The sequence below is a fragment of the Esox lucius genome, chromosome 19, assembly GCF_011004845.1.
Source record: "Esox lucius isolate fEsoLuc1 chromosome 19, fEsoLuc1.pri, whole genome shotgun sequence".
NCBI lineage: Eukaryota > Metazoa > Chordata > Actinopteri > Esociformes > Esocidae > Esox > Esox lucius.
The window spans coordinates 41,004,613-41,027,652 of record NC_047587.1 but is presented as its reverse complement, the minus strand read 5'-3'; positions in this window follow the sequence as shown (position 1 = coordinate 41,027,652).

The following is a 23,040-nucleotide window of genomic DNA, read 5'->3' as shown; positions in this document are numbered from 1 at the left end:
ACCGTTCCGTGCACCCTCAGTTCCCATCACTCATGAACACATCCCGGACTTGTTTTGTGTCACATGTCTTTAATCATGCACACCAGGTCCTTATCACATCATTTGTAAGTGTTTAAATGTTTCCCCACTGCTCTCCGCATTGGTGGATCATTGTTGTATTTGATGTCGTCTTGTGTTGCTGTTGAATGTAAGTTTTTTTTACAACTGTTATGTACAGTCGTTTTGTTTAAGTCAGCCTTTTCTTTGTTGTTTGGTTGTGCGTGGTATTTGTTTAATTAAAGTCAAAACCGACCGCATTCCGACTGCGCCTGGTTCCTTACTCCCGCAACCCAATGACAGTAATTTTTATCCTAGGTTCTCTTCAACTGTGAGTGGCGGAATCTCAAACAAAAATCCAGAAAATCACATTGTATGATTTTTAAGTAATTAATTTGCATTTTATTGCATGACAAGTATTTGATACATCAGAAAAGCAGAACTCAATATTTGGTACAGAAATCTTTGTTTGCACTTACAGAGATCATACGTTTCCTGTAGTTCTTGACCAGGTTTGCACACACTGCATCAGGGATTTTGGCCCACTCCTTCATACAGACCTTCTCCAGATCCTTAAGATTTCGGGGCTGTCGCTGGGCAATACGGACTTTCAGCTCCCTCCAAAGATTTTCTATTGGGTTCAGGTCTGGAGACTGGCTAGGCCAGGACCTTGATGCTTCTTACGGAGCCTCTCTTTAGTTACCCTGGATGTGTGTTTTGGGTCGTTGTCAAGATCCAGCCACGACCCATCTTCAATGTTCTTACTGAGGGAAGGAGGTTGTTTGCTAAAATCTCCCCATCCATTCTCTCCTCAATACGGTTCCGTATTAGATCAAATACGTATTGATGGCAACACTTCTTTGGATTTAAATCCTGTTACCCTGGCAGATGTTCATAGAAATTTTCAGTGTCTGCCTCACACAAATAACTGTACTGTACAGAAGTAATGTTTCACTTTACCTTATCAGCACAGATAAAAAAAAAATCTGTTATTCCTATCTAAGTATGTCACAGCACTAAGATGTAGCTACAGAAAGCCTATCCACAACCAGATTTGCAACCTCACACAATGTCAGGCCCAATGTTGAAAATATTATTCTGGAATGTGAGCAATGTTGAGAGAATTCTGAACTGGAATTTACATTTTGAAAGACACCACTGCATCAACTATTCTTAGTCATGCTGAGCAATTTAAAATGAATGCTCTGCCAAGCAAAGTGTGCCCCATCATTGGTGACCCTCTATGCTGCCAGATGATCTGCGATGGAAGTTGCCTGATATATAACAGCTGTGGCCACATTCTTTTTTGGTGATTCATTTGGCCCTTGTTTTGATGTAACCACAGAGAATAAATGTAGGCCAAGGGTTACTAGGTCAGAAAGGCTCACTGAATTAGGCAAATTAACAGTAAATGTATTGTAGTTACATTAGCAGGGTTTGTTCCACTATTGAGAAAATCACACTAGTTTTTACATCTTTTTTGCAACATAGTATCTTCATTTCGGTGATTGCTTGTTCTGTGCTACTTATGTACTCAGTGTGCGTGCACAATGCTGGCTTGATTAACCTTGGTTTGAGTTAATGTTGTCAAGACATGGCTAAATTGTGTTAATGGAACGACTTGAGCCTTAAGTGGAAGTTGGCGTTTATTCAAGCCAGGCTTTTTCAATTTCAAAGCGTGGATTTCATTACCGGTGTTGATGGAATACCCCCCAGGATTGGGAAACACTGCTATAAATTATACATCAGTACCATGAGCTAACTGACAGCTACTCCCAATACTTGAATCCCATGTGTTGAATAGTTCAATAAAGTATTTGTTAGTTCAAAGCATTAATTCAAATATTTTTCAGAAAGGACAGTGGATCCTGATGCAGAAATTTGTTACTGAATTGCTACTTTATAGATTTTAATTTGTACGGCTCTAGAGGATTTGCAAAAAATGAATAGGGAATTGTTTAGAATTCTGTTAGAGACAAAAGCTATTATATATTTAAGTAACATGGTAAAAGTGGGTGTAGTGTATGGCCGTGGTATGAGGGAAATTTTGGAAATATACCAAAATTCCTGAGATGCCTTACCATAATAAACTGATAACTAATACAATTAGGCTAGTAAAAGTTTGTGATTTCGTACCATCTCATATAGCTTCTAGCCATTTAAAAAAAAAAACATTGTATTGAGCAAAGGGTTCCTTTATTTTATCAAATATTGCATTGAGAGCTATAGGCAATAGATCAGCAATACAATAAACAAATATTTGCCGGAGTTTAGCTGCAATTATTTTTTAACAGTGTAGTTAAACCTGTTCTCACAAACACATGTAACTGCACATGGACTTCCCAGCATTCACACAAACATGCACACCAACCCAGACACTTCCCCTTAAGGGATGGTAATGGAAGAAAAGGCAACAGATATCAGAAAGTACTGCCATTTTCATTATAGCATATTCAAATGTTCCTGATGGCCTGCAAAATGAACTTCACAACTTTTCCTAAGTGTTCTTTGGTAATGTTTCTCAGAGGAGGTTAAAAATAAGCTAATTTGAATGATAGAAAAAACTTGTTTATTACAATAAAAGGTCAGCGTGCGTGTGGCATTGAAAAGAAAAGCGTTTCTCCTGAGACGTTGAATGGACTTCTTTGCCCAGTGGGATGGTCTGGCTTTTATCTTGCCTTTACAATGTAGTCACCCTGCAGCACCCTTCCGCTTATCTGTCCATTTTATATTACTTAACTGGTTATGGTACATAATAAAAACAGCATAAGAAATATGTCTGCACCTATGAATTCACAATAAAATCTAGGGAATTGCCTATGAACACATTTTGTCCAGGTGAGTGCCTATTTTTAAATCAACACGTCCAGCAAAAGAGCTCTACTGTACAGCAGTTCAGAGTTAAGTGAACATATGGCAGCCCACGTCTGAACAATTAATCATGGTTAGAAGAGAAAATAAGCCCTAGAGTGCATGATAAATAGGGAAGTCGTTGCTGATGGTGCATAGCAGATAACGGGTGGTGGGTATGTAGCATTTTAATCATTGGCTCTTGATCTGACATTCAATTTAGTGCTGTCTTTCCTTTTTCTCAATGTTTCAATATGCATGGACTGCATTATCTAGTTTCTAGTTCCAAAGTGTCTGGGTTGGTGTGCATGTTTCTGTGAATGCTGAGAATTCCATGTGCAGTTACATGTGTTTGTGGGAACAGGTTTAACTACACTGCTCAAAAGAATTAAGGGAATACTTAAATCACACATAGGGTCTCGATGAACGAAATACATTAAAGATCAAAATCTTCACGGTACATTCTGCAATTTGTTGAGAACAAAACGACGTAACAACAGTCAATGGAAACCAAAACCATTCAAACTCACTGAAAATCAAAGGAAACAATTGAAATCACAGGCTGTCCCAATTTGTGTGAATTTCATCACTCATAATGTGACTCAGTGGTGTGTATGGCCCCACATGCCTGTATGCACTCCCAACAACATCTGGGCATGCTCCTGATGAGACAGTGGATTTTGTCCTGGGGGATCTTCTCCCAGACCTGGATCAGAGCTTCAGTGAGCTCCAGGACAGTCTGTGGCAGCGTTGGATTCACAATACATAATGTCCCAGAGGTTCTTAATTGGATTCAAGTCTGGGGAACATGTGGGCAAGTCAATGGCATCAATGCTTTCGTCATCCAGGAACTGCATACACACTCTGGCTACATAAGGCTGGACATTGTCCTGCACTAGGAGGAACCCAGGGTTCAATGCACCAGTGCAAGTTCTGATGATGTGTCTGAGGATTTCATCGGGTACCTAACAGCAATCACCTGGCAGTTGGCTAGCACGTGGAGGTTTATGCGACTCTCCAAGGATATGCCTTCACAGACCATCACTGACCTGCCACCAAACCAGTTATGCTGGATGATGTTGCAGGCAGCATAATGATCACCACAGCATCACATGTACTCAGTGTGAACCACTGAGAACTCATCTGTGAAGAGAACGGGGCGCCAATGGTGGACCTGCCATCTCTGGTGTTCCCTGGCGAATGCCAATGGAGCTGCATGGTGCTGGGCTTTGAGCACAGGTCCCATTAGAGGACACTAGTCCCTCATGCCACCCTCATGGAATCTGTTTCTGACAGTTTGGTCAGAAACATGCTCACTAAGAGCCTGCTGGATGTCATTTTGTCGGGCTCTGGCAGTGCTCTTCCTGTTCTTCCTTGCACAAAGAAGCTGTTAATGGTCCTGGTGCTGCTTTGATTCCCTTGTAAGGCCCTGTCCAGCTGTCCTCATGGAATGGCCCATCTCCTGAAATGAGCTGTACTACCTGTGCAACCTGAATGGGCTGCAGGTACTGCTTCATGCTACCAGTAGTGACAAGGGCACAAAACTATAGAAGAATCAGTCAGGAAGGATAAGGAGAAAGCAATTGTCTGTGGTCACCACCTGCAAAACCATAATTTTTTGGGGGGTTGTCTTGCTGTTGCCTCTCCAGTGCACCTGTTGTCAATTTCATTTGCACCAAAACAGGTGACATTGATTCACAATCGCGTATGCTTCCTAACTGGACAGATTGATATCTCTGAGTTTTAATTGACTTGGTGTTATACTGTGATGAGTATGTGTTCCCTTAATATTTTTGAGCAGTGTATAAACATTTAGATGAAATAGTCAGCAAACGGTGGTGAAACCAAGAAAATGTTAGTAATGGGGTCATTTTCCCTGACCCTTTTTGAAAAGACAATTCTTTGTGTTTAGTGTTAGGTTTAGGATAGAATTTACATTTGGAGCTGTGAAATTTAGGTTTGGAATTGCATTTTAGGGTGATGTTTAATAGTAAGGTTTATTGGAAACTTAATCCATGACCATGATGATATCTCCCCATGTGTTTTTTTCTAGCCTTTTGATTTTGACTTAAATAGCGCCCCCTTTTTTTATTTGTTCTTAGTTTTTTTGCTCAGGTGATTATTTCTTGTACATGGACAACATTTGTAAATACACATGTATATTATTTTCCCCAATGTGAGTTTTGTATGTTAAAAAAATTATAAAAAATCCATTCATGATGCTGATGGGTAATTATGCAAATTAGTGATGACGTCATTTAGCGACTTCTAGCAACTTTCCTTACTGAGGAGTTGGCATCACTGTGCAATGTCAGTCTATTCTGTGGGAAAGGAGTGGTGATCATCTTCATTGGTCGGCCTGAAAGCACTTCATGAGGAGAAAGACCCGTAGTGTGATGCGCTCTGCCTCCCATGTACATTAAGGCAAGTGGAATCACTGATACCCAGGACTACTCTGTCTCAGCCATCAATTTGGTCAATTTATTTTTTAGAGTCTGATTAGCTCTCTCAACCAAGCCATAATTTCAGACTAGTGGAGTTGCATTCAATTACAATATTTACAAAATGGGAGCCATTGTCGAATGTGAATTTTGATGGTAGGCCCCACCTGGGATTAATTTCCTGCATCAAATTATTTGCGACAGCGATGGCTGTGGCATGTTTGCATGGAAATGCTTCTACACACTTAGAGAATGCGTCCACCATTACCAGACAATATTTGTATCCCTGGCATGGAGTCAATTCAATGAATTCCATCATTAAGTATTCAAACGGCCGCTCAGGCCTTGTATGGGCCGACATAGGCATCAGTGTGCCCCTACCCACATTGTTTGTCATACAAATCACACATTTTGCACAGACATTTACAGTATATTGGGAAAATCCTGATGCAACCCAAAAGTTATGTACAATATTCACAACCCCACCCTTTGAAACATGGTCAACTTAGCAACGTAGGGGTAACAGGAGCAAAGAAAGACAGGGAGGTCATTAGGACCAACCCAAAGCTTCAGCTTCTGGTCAAACAAGCATTTCAACCACTCCCAACGTAAGACCTCCAAAGTGTCAGCGGCTGATTGTAAGTCAGAAACGTCATTAAGAGAGAAAACATCAGTTGGAGGCAGAGAAACCAACTGCAAAATTGGGGTGACAGGAGACCTGGCAGCTGCTTTAGCAGCCATGTCAGCTACAGCATTACCTTTAGAGACAGAATCAGAGGTGTTAGTATGAACCTGACATTTGCACACAGAAATGGAGTCCGGTAGTAAGATCGAGTCCAGTAGATTAGCAACTAACCTAGAGTGACAGATTCTCTTACCAGATGCTTTTAGGAACCTGTGCTGGCGCCACAGAGTACCAAAATCATACACGACCCCAAAGGCATATCTGCTGTCTGTTGTCACGGCTTCGGGGGTTGAGAGGAGCAAGGAGGAACCGGAGAAGGCGTGATGGAATGAAGGTTTAATGTTTCTCAGCGAGAGAAATCAGTACAGGTATAACAAAGCGTTGAACAGCTCTTCCATTTAGTAGAGACAATTACACACAAAGACAGGGGGAGCAGAGGGAACATATATACCGGGGGAAACAGCGATGATGAGGAACAGGTGCACAAACGAGACACAGGTGAAATGTATGATGAAGACGGTGGCGTCAGAAAGCAGGTGACGTCGACCGCTGGGGCCCGCCCGCTGCAGGGCGAGGTGAACCAGCAGAGGTCGCAGTTGTCACAGTACCCCCCCCCTGACGCGCGGCCCTAGCCGCGCGACGACACCGGCCTCGGGGCCGACCCGGGGGGCGCGGAGCAGGGCGGTCCGGCCGACGCTGATGGAAGTCGCGGACAAGGACGGGAGCCAGGACGTCCTTCACCGGAACCCAGCTCCGCTCCTCCGGGCCGTACCCCTCCCACTCCACGAGGTACTGGAGGCCCCCCGCCCGGCGCCTCGAGTCGATGATGGAGCGGACAGAGTACGCCGGGGCCCCCTCGATGTCCAGAGGGGGAGGGGGCACCTCCCGCACCTCACACCCCTGGAGGGGACCATCCACCACCGGCCTGAGGAGAGACACATGAAACGAGGGGTTAATACGGTAGTCGGGGGGAAGGCGTAACCGATATGTTACCTCGTTGACTCTCCTCAGGACTTTAAAAGGCCCCACAAACCGCGGGGCCAGCTTCCGGCAGGGCAGGCGGAGGGGCAGGTCCCTGGACGAGAGCCAGACCCGGTCGCCCGGCCGATACACCGGGGCCTCCCCGCGGTGGCGGTCTGCATAGGTCTTTTGACGGCGGACAGCGAGCCGGAGGCGGGATTGTACTGCCTCCCATGTGCCCGCTGCCCGCCGGAACCAGTCGTCCACCGCAGGGGTACCGGTCTGGCTCGGCGTCCACGGCGCCAGGACCGGCTGGTAGCCCAGGACGCACTGGAACGGCGTCACGCCCGTGGAGGAGTGGTGCAGAGAATTCAGTGCGTATTCTGCCCACGGCAGAAACTCTGCCCACTCCCCCGGCCGGTCCTGGCAGTAGGACCGGAGGAACCTACCCACTTCTTGATTGACCCGTTCCACCTGCCCGTTGGACTGGGGATGGTAGCCCGAGGTCAGGCTGACCGAGATCCCCAGGTGCTGCATAAATGCCTTCCACACCCTAGACGTGAATTGGGGACCCCGGTCAGACACGATGTCCTCGGGCACCCCATAGTGCCGGAAGACGTGTGTGAACAGGGCCTCCGCGGTCTGTAGGGCAGTAGGAAGGCCGGGCAGAGGCAAGAGGCGGCAGGACTTCGAGAACCGATCCACAACGACCAGGATGGTGGTATGGCCCTGGGAAGGGGGGAGATCCGTCAAGAAATCAACAGAAATGTGGGACCATGGCCGTTGTGGAATGGGCAAGGGGTGCAACTTGCCCACAGGTAGGTGCCGGGGTGCCTTACTCTGGGCACACACCGAGCAGGAAGAGACGTATACCCTCACGTCCTTGGCTAAAGTGGGCCACCAGTACTTACCGGCCAGGGCGCGCACTGTTGGCCCGATGCCAGGATGACCGGAGGAGGGAGATGTATGCGCCCAGTAGATGAGGCGGTCGCGGACAGACGCCGGCACATACGTACGGCCCTCAGGGCATGTGGGCGGAGAGGGCTCGTCGCGCTGCGCTCCGGCGATGTCCGCGTCCAGTTCCCATACCACCGGTGCCACGATGCATGACTCCGGGAGCACGGGAGCATCATCCACTGGCCTCTCCCCCGTGTCATGCTGGCGGGACAGCGCGTCAGCCCCGACGTTCTTACTCCCCGGCCTGTAGGTGAGAGTAAACACAAACCGGGTGAAGAACATAGCCCACCTTGCCTGGCGAGGGGTCAGCCTCCTCGCTGCCCGCATGTACTCCAGGTTCCGGTGGTCAGTCCAGACGAGGAAAGGGTGTTTAGCCCCCTCTAACCAGTGCCTCCACGCCGACAGAGCTCGAACCACGGCCAGCAGCTCACGATCACCAATGTCGTAGTTCCGCTCCGCCGCACTGAGCTTCTGGGAGAAGAAGGCACAGGGACGGAGCGTGTTACGACACCCCGTCCGTTGGGAGAGGATGGCACCGAGCCCACAATCGGACGCGTCCACCTCCACGATGAACTGGAGCGACGGGTCGGGATGGGCCAGGACCGGAGCGGTGGTGAAACGGTGTTTCAGTTCCACAAACGCCCGCTCCGCGTCCACGGTCCACCGCAACCGGGTCGCCCCCCCCTTCAGAAGGGAGGTGATCGGAGCCGCGACCTGGCTAAAGCCCCGGATAAACCTCCTATAGTAATTAGAGAAGCCCAAGAAACGTTGCACGTCCTTAACCGTGGTTGGGGTCGGCCAATTACGCACGGCGTCAATGTGAGGCTCCTCCATAGCCACACCTGTGCTGGAAAAGCGATATCCCAGGAAGGACACAGACGACTGGAAAAACAGACACTTCTCGGCTTTCACGTACAGGTCATGCTCCAGCAGTCGAGCCAGCACTCTGCGCACTAACGAGACATGTTTGGCGCGGGTGGCAGTGAATATCAAGATGTCATCAATATACACTACCACTCCTTCGCACAACAAGTCCCGGAATACGTCGTTGACGAATGACTGGAAGACTGAAGGAGCATTCATCAACCCGTACGGCATCACTAAATACTCGTAATGGCCAGACGTGGTACTAAAAGCGGTTTTCCACTCGTCTCCTTCCCGGATACGCACCAGGTTATAGGCACTCCTGAGGTCTAATTTAGTGAAAAAGCGGGCCCCGTGCATCCTCTCCACCTCCGCAGAGATCAAAGGGAGAGGGTAGCGGAACGGAATGGTGATCTTGTTCAGCGCCCGGTAATCGATGCACGGGCGCAAACCACCGTCCTTCTTTTTCACAAAAAAGAAACTCGAGGAGACCTGTGACTTGGAGGGCCTGATGTAGCCCTGTTCCAACGCTTCCGTAACGTAGGCGTTCATAGTCTCCGTTTCGGTGCGGGACAGTGGATACACGTGACCCTTCGGGAGTGCGGCTCCATCAACGAGGTCTATCGCACAATCCCCCAGCCGGTGTGGTGGCAACACAGCAGCCTTGGCTTTGGAGAAAACCGTAGCCAAGTCCCTGTATTCGGGGGGAATGGGCACGGCGGGCGCACTGTCTGGACTTTCCACCGAGGTCGAGCCAACGGAAACACCCAAACACCTACCCTGGCACTTCCGCGACCACCCCGACAGACGTCGACTAGACCAGGAGATGAAGGGGTCGTGTAGGGACAACCAGGGGAAACCTAAAACGACTGGGAACGTGGGTGAGTCGATGATGTGAAATGAAATGGTTTCGCTGTGTCGGCTGTCGGTAATCAGGAGGAGGGGAACAGTGCAACTCGTGACCAGACCTGACCCTAGTGGCCGGCTGTCTAAAGCTCTCACGGGCAGGGGGGTGGCGAGGACCTGGAGGGGTATGCGTGACCGCAGGGCAAAAGACCTATCCATGAAATTCCCAGCTGCGCCTGAGTCTACCAGCGCCTTACACCGGGAAATCAGCGGAAAGCCGGGGAACCTAACAGGAACAGTGCACATAGAGAGGGAAGAGGTTAGTGGCGAATGTGCATGTGCTACCTGGGGTGACGCGGAAGTGCCATGCCTGTCGCCTCTCGACTCAGGGAGGGAGGTGCGGTGTGGTGCAGTAGTACGGCCTCGTCGCCCCTTGGAGGCACTCCGCACCTGCCCTCCCCGACGTCTGCCCGGCAGTGCAGCCGTCCCCAATTCCATGGGGACGGCGGTGTCAGGTTGGCAGGGTGGAACGGACGGGCCTCTTCCGGGACGTCCTCGGGCAGCCAGCAGGTTGTCGAGACGGATGGACATGTCAACCAGCTGATCGAAGGAGAGGGACACGTCTCGACAAGCCAGCTCCCTCCGGACGTCCTCGCGAAGGCTGCAACGGTAATGGTCGATTTGAGCCCGTTCGTTCCACCCTGATCCCGCTGCCAGGGTCCGGAACTCCAGTGCGAACTCCTGCGCCGACCTCGTCCCCTGCCGTAGGTGGAACAGCCGTTCACCCGCCTCTCTTCCTTCGTGTGGATGGTCGAACACGGCTCGGAAGCGGCGGGTGAACTCGGCGTAGCTGCCCTGGGTGGGCTGCTCGGTGTTCCAGACGGCGGTGGCCCACTCCAGGGCTTTTCCGGACAGGCAGGAGACGAGCGAGGTGATCTTCTGTGCCTCGGTCGGCGCAGGGTGCATCGCCTGGAGCGCGATGTCCAGCTGTAGAAGGAATCCCTGGCAGCGGTCCGCCGCCCCGTCGAAATCCCTGGGTAAGGGGAGATGCAGTGCCCCCATGCTCGGCGGCACGGCAGGGGCAGGCGGAGAAACGGCCGGTGCTGCGGGGGTCTGCTGGCTCAGCTCTAGGCGCTGCACCGCTTTTAAGACATTGTCCATTGCAGCGCCTAGGCTGGCCAGCATCGTTGAATGTACCTGGACCGCCTCCGCAACACCGACCTCGCCTGTGGCTCCCGTGGGCTCCATATCCTTGCTGTTGTATATTTGGTGTGTAATTCTGTCACGGCTTCGGGGGTTGAGAGGAGCAAGGAGGAACCGGAGAAGGCGTGATGGAATGAAGGTTTAATGTTTCTCAGCGAGAGAAATCAGTACAGGTATAACAAAGCGTTGAACAGCTCTTCCATTTAGTAGAGACAATTACACACAAAGACAGGGGGAGCAGAGGGAACATATATACCGGGGGAAACAGCGATGATGAGGAACAGGTGCACAAACGAGACACAGGTGAAATGTATGATGAAGACGGTGGCGTCAGAAAGCAGGTGACGTCGACCGCTGGGGCCCGCCCGCTGCAGGGCGAGGTGAACCAGCAGAGGTCGCAGTTGTCACATCTGTGTAGATATTAACAGACTGATGTTGGGCTAGAATACAGGCTCTAGTGAGCGCAAACTGTTCAGCTGCCAGAGCAGATAGCTGTGAGGTTAATCTAGCAATTTCAACAACCTCTAATGCTGAAGTGACGGTATATGCTACCAAGGGCTCCCCTTTTGGGGAACGCTGGGCTGAGCCAGCCACAAAAAACTCAAGATCAACATTATCAATGGTTGTGTCTGAGAGGTCGAGTTGTGGCTTACTGACTTCTTCCTCTATGACAGCACAGTCGTGAGGGTCACCATCATCTTCTGTAGGCAAAAGAGTAGCAGGGTTCAGAACATTGCATCTCTTTAGCGTACCATGAGATATTGTCAGGAGAATGTTTTGGTAGTGCAGTAACCTAGCAGGGTCTTATCCTGTGAGAGGAGAGAATGAACATCATGTGGAACATGAACAGTGAGAGGCCACATGGCAATGTCTGTACAAGCCAGAACAGCCTCAGAAGCTGCGGCAACTGCACGTAGGCAGCAGATCAGAGCCAGAGAGACTACATCCAAACGCTTGGAGTAGTATGCCCCCGGCCGCTGCTTCCCACCGTGGTCCTATGTCAAAACAGAAGACATGAACCAATTTTTTTCACAGACAAATAGGTTAAACAGCATGATCCGGTAAACCTAAACAGGGAGATGCAGACAGGGAGTGTTTGAGACGATCCAGGGAAGTCAGTCCGTCAATGGTCCAAACAATTTTGTCCTTCATGGCCATTTTGTTTTGGAAACTTTTTGGCCATTCTCAACTAAGAATTCCAACAACGCTCTGGTATCGGTTTAACAATCCTTCTGAGTCTCAGACCACAAAAGTAAATCATGAACATATTGTATGAGCTTACTTCCAGCCGGATGTATGAACCCTTCCAAATTTTGAGCAAGCGCTGTAGAGAAGACAACCGGAGACTCAGCGTACCCCTGACAGAGGACTGAGCAGGTCCATTGCTTCCCACGGAAAGTAAAAGCAAACCAATATTGAGATTGGAATATGCATTACTGATATGCGATACTGAAAAATGCGTTAGCCAAATCAATAACTGAAAACCAATTTGCGGTGAGTGGAACATTAGATAAGATAGTGACAGTGTTGAGAACAACAGGGGAACGAGCATGTATTACTTCATTAACAGGTCTGAGATCTTGAACAAATCGCCAATCCCCATTAGCTTTACGAACAGGAAGGATGGCAGTGTTACATGGAGAATCAGGGCAGAGTATTATGGCACCCCTACCTACCAGGGAATCATGAACAATAGCAATCCATTCTTCAGCTTCCTTAATAAGAGGGTACTGGGCCATACTGGGCCGGAACGTGCATTTGGGTGTGACTGTGAGAGGCTGAACGTCATTCATTTGTCCAATATTAAACTCATCTTTAGCCCACAGTGTATCAGGAAGGCCCTGAAGCAGCGGGGAATTAACAACCGGCAATGAGACCATCTGCAATAGAGGCATAGATCTGTCAACACCATGAACACCCCGCTGGTCCGGGGCAGCCCAATGGAATGGAACACACCAAATATGCAATATGGGGAAGAATTCAGAACCATCTTTTTTGGCAATCTCATAATTCACGTCCAGCACAGTTTCCAGCCAGGGGCCAGCATCCTCCCAGTTAACCTGTTCTGTTTTTGCTATTGAAATGTGGGGTATCCTATCAGTAAAGCCCAACCATAATTGTTGTTTGATTGTTAACCGTACTGCTAATACACATCGGTCTGGTCCTAGATCCACATTCCTGCATATCACAGTCTCAGACCCTGGTTTGACTAGACATTTATTCTCAAAGTTTAAGTCCCTAGCAGTAGTTAGTGTAGGGTATAATGTGTCAGAATGGTGATTTATGGCCCTGGGGGGCGGGACTTCCAAATTGATGTGACACGTGGGCAGGACATCCGATTTGTAGGGTGGGACTTCCTGTATGATGTATGTTAGGGTGGGACTTCCTGTATGATGTGTGTTAGGGCGGGACTTCAGGAGTGACGTATGCATGTCCGGTGATTTATGATTACATTGATGTGTCAGTGTTTGATGTTTTACAACGCCTGATGAGCAAACCAGACTAGTGTTATAACAGGTGGGTTATGTTTGATGATTAACAAATGGGGCTTAGGGTTCCGGAATGTTAATTAACAAATGGGGCTTAGGGTTCCGGAATGTTCCCAGTGTTGTGTCAGCGGTAAGTTGCTTGGTGTTCAACAAAAGGATGCCAGGGTTCCAATGCCATGTGGTACATATGTAAACTTCCATGTTTTACAATGTGGTTGTAACATGGTGTTTCTCCACAAGCATGGAGTTACACGAGAGAGACATGTTTTTTCTGTAAGATATAAAGAAGGGGGTGGGTAGGGACTTTACGATTTTGGATAGTTTCAGCCCAACTTTCATTTTAACAAGAGATGGGCTTCAAAGTGATATCTGCCCTGTAGTAATGGTCCCTAAATAACCACTAATACAAACTGTAGTATATGCAGGTTAGAAATCATCCCGTGTCTCACGGTCTGTAGTCCAACACAGCATTACCACAAACTAACATCGCATGAGCAATGCTATTTTAAAGGAGTATCCATGGCCCGGACCAACCACACATTACGCAAAGGTGGATTGTGTCGCGGTTTGGGTTTTAAAATATTGTTATAAATAAAAACAAGTGTGTGTATGAGCATGGTGAGTTTTGTAATAAATATGGTTGTTTAAGTCAGCATTAACTTCTAAGTTGCATTATAGGGCAAAACGTTACAAAGTTACCCGCAAGGCAGCATATAAATTTGCATGAACAACAGCGAATCGTTGACAGGTAAGGATAGGTTATTTCAGGTAATTAAAACATTTGTAAAGGCGTCTTTTGAAATTGTACAACAGAGATCAACGCAAGATTGTTTTCCACACATTGGTAGAAATGTTTAATAATAGGCAACGTTGTTGAAAAAAAAATACTGTAGTATTTGTGTTAGTATGGGCTTATGCTGTCACTTCCGGGTGAAGATGCTGCATTCTCTTAATGACCAACACGTGAAATCTGATTTTGTATTGCTGTATTATGGTCCTGTGTTTGTTAAATGTTGAACTGATTAATGGCGATATGGTGACAATAGCAAGCGTTTATATGTAAGCAGATGTGTTTATCGTTAATATATACAATTATATGACGTGATGTCACGGACATATAAACCACTATATGTCAATATATTTGGTTGCCAAACGGCTACAATAATCAGAACTAAATAGTTATGTTTTATCCTGAATTTGAATCATTGCAGCATGTATAGTTCTAACACAATTTGAATCTAACGTGAAGAACGATGACATGTAACCAATGACAAAGTTAAGAGGCGTGACTTGCTGGAGGCGCCCCGGCTGCGATGTGAAGACTGTAATTAAACCCTGCAGCATCCACAAAAGTCAGCTGTTGTTTCAAGCGTGGAGTATATTGTTTCTATTGTAAGTACAAGTTATTTTATTTGAAGTAATTTATTTGAATTGTGATGCAAATACAAACGAGACATTTGAACTTTTTAAGAATGTGTAAATCAATTTTACGATTGCGCAATCCATTCATTTTTAGCTGTCTTTCATATTGCCTGTTTAAATCTCCGGTTTAGGTTGAGCGGAATTAAACACCGACCGTGTTTGGTAAACACATTTTTGGACCTCCAAATCTTGGTAAGTAAACTTTTGACATTATTGTTAATCAGCTTTAATTACCTGTATACGCTTGTTAATCCTATTTGTATTTAGTTCAAGTGACCAGCATCTGTGTAAGTTTGTGTAAGTTTAATTATTTACAGACATTTTTAGTCTTGTTCTAAAGTGTTACGGACACCCTTCCTTGTGGCTGCACAGCGTGAGGGGATTTTTGTTTGGTTTTCTTTCAGGCTTGAAAGCTGAAGGTAATACAGCCAACTCTTCAAAACTGCGCTGTATGTAAATGTATGTTTGAGTTAGAATATTTAAATCTGAAAAGTGGATTGTTATTTACACGTTAAACCAGAGAAATGGCGAAAGATAATGCTAACAACAGACCAGACACGGAACAGCCAACAACCTCTACACATAATCAATCGACCACACCCCAAAATACAAATGAACCAACCATTACTTTGTTACACAGCGATGCGCACAATAATCCTCAGATACTAGACTTGTTAACCGAGCTTGGTAGCCCCCATTTTTCACACGATCCAGTTGACACTCCTTCGAGCAAATGCAAACTCAGTGCAGTGATGGCGATGTTAGAGTTATACAACGTAATGCGTTTGACAATGTTGAATTACGACAGTTGATAAATTTACAAAATACTGGTGAAGTTGGTGATTTTGGCACATTCTACGCAAGTATTATGGCAGGCTTGGATACTTTGATTGTTAGAGCTTCAGACTTTGTACACGGTGATCGTCTGCAGATTGAGTTGATTGGTGAATCTCTGATAGACCCCGTACATATGACCATGAGAGCGGATGAATATAATGAACGTACGTTTGGTAATTTACTTGAAAGTGTTATGCATAGTAATGCCGAGATTATGATTGATAATTCACTAGAACTGGTTGTACAAATTGTCAAAAACTGTGAGGGTGGTGCCCCACGATGTAAAGCTCAAACATTGTTGATAGATCAGATTATCAATAAAAAAAGAAGACATTTATATGTGGCTGTGAATAATGATTCTACATGTTTTTCTGTTTGTTTGATAGGTATGTTGAACCCGCAGTACACATATCCTGAGGCCCTGATTAGTGGTCGTGAGTTACATAAGGGCGCCGGTTTAGCATTAGCTGATTGTGTGGCATTCACAGATATTGTTCGGTTTGAAGAAATGACAGGGTGTAAAATTGTTGTCTTTCACCGAACACAGGATGGTCACTTTACCAAGTTTCAAAACAGCGAGGAAACCCACCCTAGAACTGTCTTTATGTACTTACATTTCTATGGCATCATGAATCTGAAGGGTTTTCTGGGTGTGTCTTATGTCTGTGACTGGTGCTATACCGGTTTCAACACACGTGGTGATCATGGTTGTAAACATAGCTGTAGTGTCTGTCTTCATGAAGATTGTCATACCCAACCCCGTAACACAAAGCAGTGCCCTGACTGTAAACGGATATGTTATTCAGATTTTTGTTATAGCCAGCATAAACGTTTTAAGCACCACAAAAGTGTGGATCGTTGGGTTAGCAGGTGTGACCTGAAGAAATACTATGTCGATTGCGGCCGTTATTACAATGTTAGCATTACCAACTATAAAGCACACTGGTGCATGGTATGTCACAATTGTAACGTGGATCTGTCGGTTGAAATGAATCATCAGTGTTTTATAAAGATAGATACATTGATAGTCATTGCTTTCTACCTATGAAGCTGTCAGCCTTGCCACGTGCTATGGGTTTTAAGGATTTGAAAAAAGGATATTTTCCTTACAAGTTTAACATCAAGGAGAATGAGAACTATGTTGGCCCCCATCCGGAACCGCATTACTATGGTGTGAATACCATGATGGCTAAAGAAAAAGATGAGTTTTTGCAATGGTATGCAACTGTTTCCGCAGACCCCTTTGTCATGCAGGATGAAATAAAGGCTTACTGCGTGAATGATGTGGTCATCTTGAGAGAGGGCTATATGCACTACAGACTCGAGTTCCTGGAGTTTGGTGGTGTTGACCCATTCCGGTCATTACGATTGCTTCGGCTTGCATGAAAGTCTTTTGCAACAGGTTCCTCACCAAGGACACCATTGCATTGGTCCCCTCAGACAACTACAACCGTTGTCAGAAGACATTCTCAAACAGCTCAATCCAGTGGCTTGAATATGTGGCCTCCGATGAGAGTATATCAATACAGCACGCCCTGAACAGGGGTGAAGTGAAAATCAGTGCCTACTATGTTGATGGATATGCTGAACCTGATGGTTTTAGCACGGTCTATGAATTTCTATGTTGTTTCTGGCACGGTCACCCAAAGTGTCATTGTTCAACAAGCATCAATCCAATGACAAAGATTCAGTATGGGTTGATGCACCAGCAATGGCTGACAAAGCTAGAGGCTTTGAAAGAACAACACAACGTACATGTTCAATACATATGGGAGTGTGAGTGGAACCAGCTTAAAAACACATCCGCAGATGTCAAAGCTTTCTTGAAGACCTTTGGTGCTCCAGAGTGCCTTGACCCTCGGGATGCTCTTTTTGTCGGTCGTACTAATGCGATTCATCTGAAGTTTACGGCTCGAGAAGGGGAGACTATTCAGTATAACGATGTATGTAGTCTTTACCCATTCTGCAACAAGACAAAGACTTATCCGATTGGGCATCCAGACATAATCTTTCAAGATTTCAAACCACTAGACACCTACTTTGGTATTGTTAAGGCTACAGTGTGTCCACCGAAAGGCCTTTATCACCCCGTTTTACCACACAGGGTTGGTGGTAAGCTGTTCTTTCCATTGTGTAGATTATGTGCAGAGTCTGAAAACCAGGTAACTGATTGTTCACATACTGATTCAGAAAGATCTTTAACCGGTACCTGGGTTTCTATTGAGCTGGTTAATGCTGTTGAGAAAGGTTATCGCATTGTGGAAGTATTTGAAGTCTGGGATTTCACCAGGACATCAGATGATCTTTTTGCAGATTACATGAGAACATTCCTGAAGCACAAGCAGGAAGCTAGTGGCTTCCCACCATCTGTGGTTGACGATGAGGCTAAAGACCGGTATATCCGTGAATATCATGAAAAGGAGGGTGTGCAGCTTGACAAGGAAAACATTGTTGTAAACAGTGCTAGGCAATCTTTAGCTAAATTGGCAATGAATAGTCTTTGGGGTAAGATGGGTGAGCGGACTAACCTCATGAACACAATGTTAATTACAGATCCGGAGGAGTTTAGCCACTACCTTTTTTCCAGTGAAATAAATGTTGGTTATTTCTCGTTCATCTCAGACACTGTTGCGATGGTACAGTGGCGTTACACAAAACAGACACCAATCAAACCACGTAATGGCAACATTTTTATTGCCGCATTCACAACCGCTTATGCTAGACTCGAGTTGTATTCACTTTTGGAAAAGTTGGATAGACGTGTACTCTACACAGACACTGATTCCATGATCTTTGTCACACGCCATGGGGATTGGGTGCCCCCACTGGGCCCGTTTTTGGGTGACTTGACCGATGAGTTACCGGATGGTGACAGCATAGCTCAATTTGTTAGTGGTGGGCCAAAGACGGTTACAAAACCGTTAAAGATCTGACCTGTCTCAAAGCAAAAGGCATAACGCTCAACAGCTACAACACAACCATTGTTCATTTGGAGACGCTGACACGCCTGGTTGATAACTTTGTATGGGGTGAGGGCGGTGATGATGATCATGTCCTTGCTAATGCAGACACAATTGCTAGAGATAAAAGAACATTCACGTTGAAAAACCGAGTGGTGTCTAAGCGTTTCAGAGTTTGTGTACAACAAGCGTGTACTGCTCCCTGATTACAGCACAAGGCCTTACGGGTACTAAACCACAGTCTAGGATGGATAGCGGTTTTGACCCGCGACTACAACACCCGTTCAGCTGTGTCATTAGTGGCCCCAGTAACTCTGGTAAAACATATTTTGTGAAGATGTTGTTGGTTGTATTCTCCAAAGAAATTCAAAATATTGTCTGGGTTTATTCATGTTGGCAACCGCTGTATGACGAAATGTTGAAGGTAAGGGAGATACATTTTATAGAAGGTCTACCAACATCGCTGTGTGATGACAATCTGCTACGATTCAGAAAAAACAACCTTTTAATTATTGACGATTTAATGAAAAGTGCATCAGAGAGTTTGGAGATTGAGAGAGTTTTCACACAATATTCACACCACTGTAACCTGAGTGCAATTTACCTTGTCCAAAACATGTTTGTTAAAGGCAAATCTAGTAGAACTATTAATTTGAACACAAACTACCTCATCTTGTTTAAAAACCCCCGCGACAATCAGCAGATTAGTATTTTAGGCAGACAGATATACCCCGGTCTTTCTCGATTCTTCATGGAGAGTTTGAAAGATGCAACACATCCGCCTTTTGGTTATTTACTTATTGACTTTAAAGCTACAACACCAGAAGACTACCGTCTGAGAACAGGGTTATTTTCAGGGGATTGGCCTGTCGTGTACGTTCCTAAGAAAGTTTGATAATGTCTAAACGCAATCGTAGAAATGTACCACTTTTGAAGATGATATTTAAGGCACCGGCAAGTCAACGAAAAGTTATTTTAGAATCAGCATCCACCGACCTCATTCTATCACTTTGTGAAATAGCACTTAATCTAAGGCGCGGAAATATACCTTTAACAGAATCGCAGCTCTGAAAAGTAAAGAGACAAAAAGCCAAAATTATATACATGTCTAGAAAGAACACTTCAGTCGCAAGAAAAAGATAAACCATCAAACAACCTGGAGGTTTTCTACTGCCGTTACTTTCTTAACCAGTCTAATTGCATCGAGACAGGGTTAAACAACATGGAGCATGCTCAGAAAATGTTTCTGTTGCCACAACATCAGTTAGAAAAACTGCGAGAATCCAAAACGACTATCACCGATGTAAGAAAATTATTTGGACTCATCGATTCGCAATATACTGTTGAAACCTGATATGAATTTACATGAGAAAGCTAAAAGATACTCTGCCATTTTACAAAGATTTTTGGCTGTTGTGCGACAGGGGGAGTTTGATACAAACACACTGACTTTAAGTCTACCCAGGTCTGAGACAGGGTCTGATGTAGTAAACGTGACTGAGAATAAGCAAACTGTTGACCGAAATGTTGACCTTGTTGATGACATTTTGGATAATGTGCCTGCGAGGCGTAGAAAGAATGTTGAATATATTCTTAATAGAATGCACAGATCTAAAGATTTGACTTCATGGAATTCAAATGGTGAATTTGTTTTCAAAGGAGAGATAATCAAGGGCTCGCACCTATTGGATCTTGTTAAAAGTGTGACAGCAACCAATAAAATTGCTGACGATAGAAGACCGTTGGGGTGGGGGGTGTTTTTAGAGGCCATGGCATGTCTCAACATGCCTTTTACAACTATTCCAAATGCTCATGTAAGACGTAAAATCAATTTGTATAAACAAACGTCTGGTGACACATTGGATGATTTAGCCACACTACCAGCAACTGGTTTTCAACCAAACAAAGCTTTCTTTGAACCTCATACCACGGACCCCACAAAATGGCTTCCATTTTAATGTGTTTTTATTTTATGCTTTTTTAATCATTTGTGATACATTGTATGTTTGTTTTATCTTGAGTAAATGTTGTATGAAAAATACAAATGTAAACATTAATGTGGTTTTACAAATGTTTTTATTTTTGAATAATAAAGTTGACATGCACGTGATTGGCTTTTCTATTTCTTCAACAACCATGGCACAAATTAAACGTTTCACAAGATTTAGCATGTTGTATGCAATTAAACATTTGCTTATCACGCTTACTCTGGTACATCTTAGCTGCAAACTTTGAGACTAGGGCATCATTTTTTCGTAAATCATCAGCATAAAAAGACATAAAATCTTTATAACTCAGACCTTTTGTCATTAGAAAGAGAAAGAACACACAATGTTATCCACACGTGGATGAAATCATGTCCTGTACTTGTTTTGAACTGTACTTCACATTCTCACAGGTTTGAATAAAGGCATTGATTGACTTGGGAAAATATGTAAAATCTGGGGGCTTTCCCAAAAATGTCATAAAACCTTCCGATGCCATCATCTGTTATGTAAATAACTAGCCAGTACTCCCCGGGGTGATTGCTCGAGTGTGTATTACAATCATCATTGATGCAACATCCTGGACTGGTCCACTATGTAGTTGGTCGCATGCCAGCACACCATAGAAATGCGTCCTAAATAAAAATTGGTTCACCAGACCGGTCAACTCTGCGGTATTAATTTCCACACAGTTTTCCTAATAGTAGTCAACCATGACTTGTCGCCGGTTTGACACTTCGATAATGGAGTCAAAGATTGAATAAACAACTAAATTAATTGTGTGGGGTAGTGGTTGTCTGAACCTCATTTCAAGTCGTACATTCCCTGACTTGATCAAGGATAGGTGCTGACCACATTCCTCGTCTGTCGCGCAGTTGAATGCATAAAGAGCATAGCCGTGTAAGAAGTCCCACCTGTCAATAGCCAAGGCTTGGTCCTTTAGGTGTTTTCCTGAAGCTAAGGCCAATTGGTAAAATTCACGCACTGCTGACCCTGTTGTGTAATTTGGTTGGAATGGTTTGCTAAGAAATTGCTGACCATCTACATACATAGCAATAAACTCCAAATTATAATGTTTGAAATTAAATGGATTTTTTGTGTAACTTCCGGTAAAACTGTCATTGTCTACCAATCCGATTACAATACATTTTGGCAGAGGTCCTAAAAATAGGTTTTCCTGGTTGTAAACTAAATGTCTTCATACACACTCTTTCATTTGGGTACTTGGCATTGGTTGAGAGTAGCGCTTGAGCGTGTCCAAGTTTCACGGCTGGCGAAACAGACACTTTCTTGATATAGTGATGCTGATAATATATGCAAACGATAACGCACATCCCCGACCCCCATAAGGCAGAACTCATCTTTACCGCGCACCATCCTAACCTTTATGTCAACGCCGTTTAACATAAGTTTGTCTTGTAAGAAGATATCGCTATGAACAGGGCCGATCATTTCAAATGTTGTGCTATCCGCTAAATAGGCTGCCCTTTTCGTAAGTCCATCGTTCTCGCCTGCAGGGTCCGTAACATCCATGTGACCTGCGGCATCCTTGTAAAACAACCCAGCTGAAAACTGTGTCTTTAATGTATCACATCCATAATTCAGAATGCTCTCTATAACGGCTCTGTAGGGGTATGTGTTGCTACTCTGGCTAATTAAACGATCACCCAAGGAGACATCCACTTGTGAAAATAGGGTGGCTATTGGATAGTTGATAACCCCAACACATGCTCCGGCATCGTTATTAGTTCCATCTGGTTTAGTGAGTTTTACACGTAGGTACAACAAAGTATTGTTTAGATCAACGTAGTCTTCGCCATTCCCGGCAATAAAGAACTCCAGAGGGGCTGCGTCTGATATTGCTGATAGGGTTGGTATTTCAATGTATGTATTTTTCTCAATAGATGTCTGTGTGAATGGAACTGTGAATAAATCCAACTCTGTCTTCATACATTCGCCAGACATACGGTGTAGGAGTGCCATCTTTCTAAAATATATTCTTAATCAGCTTTGCCGTGTTCCCTTTGAGTGTCCTCCGGGGTGTATGTCCTCTTTTAACCTTGGCTCTTGTTTTTGTCTCATTCTTGCGTTTTTTACTCTTGGTCTCTTTCTAACACCTCGAGACATAACCATCAATCCAGAACCGTCCTGCTGTTTTGTATGTCGTGACATAACACTGTTGACAACATCGCCAAATATATTCCTAGCCACACTCTTCAGATGTGGTTTTGCTATGGAGAACCCGCGCTTCAACAAAGGTATTGCCATCTGGAAAAGCCCTCGGAAAAGGCCCCCTAGACCGGAACCATACATTGCTGAGCTACCATGATACCCCGGTAAACCGTTACCGGCCTGTGTTGTGTAGTATTCAACATACCTTCGAGGATCATCATAGAGCTTCTGCGGCTGCATCTTAAACGCTAAAAGATTGTTTGATGGGTCTGAAGTGTAATTTTGCAATCACCTTCCCCACTACAAATGAAACCAGCTGGTTTTGATCAGATT